At 42.0% G+C, this 433-nt stretch overlaps 1 protein-coding gene across 1 annotated transcript in view; it reads right to left on the bottom strand.

The window, feature by feature from the left end:
- LOC119587910 overlaps positions 1-433 on the bottom strand; it is a gene marked incomplete in the record, with an annotated part of 79,429 nt that overhangs the window by 78,207 nt on the left and 789 nt on the right.

Below are 433 nucleotides of genomic sequence, written 5' to 3'. Positions count from 1 at the left end.
GTCTACGGATTTCTATAACAGCGTACAAGAGTTGAGGTTTGGCTGGTACGATATCCATTTCCATCTGACTTTCTCCTTCAGATCTCACTTTCGTCTTACCGACTTTGTGGCTGAGTCGCGTTTGGTTCATTGCAGTTCCTCGCCAAGAAAAGTTTTAGACTCTCTTGAATGTTTAAAGTATATGGCGTCAGATATCGCACTGCAGATATTCCAAGAAGGAAGTTTTTGTTAACGTGAGCTTTTTGTGGTTGGAGATAGTACGAGTTCTGGAACAACAAGTGCGTTACTCAATTAGGCAAGAATATATAGTCCATGGCTATAGTGTTGCAGCTTTCTCGGGGATGGGAAGCACAGACTGCACGCAGAAGGCAGACGAAAAGTTATCAAGTGTACCATTTTGAAGATGTTTTATGGAGTACAATGAATGACCATG

This window comes from Penaeus monodon, chromosome 23 (assembly GCF_015228065.2).
Source record: "Penaeus monodon isolate SGIC_2016 chromosome 23, NSTDA_Pmon_1, whole genome shotgun sequence".
Lineage (NCBI taxonomy): Eukaryota > Metazoa > Arthropoda > Malacostraca > Decapoda > Penaeidae > Penaeus > Penaeus monodon.
This window is presented reverse-complemented; position numbering and strand designations above follow the sequence as displayed.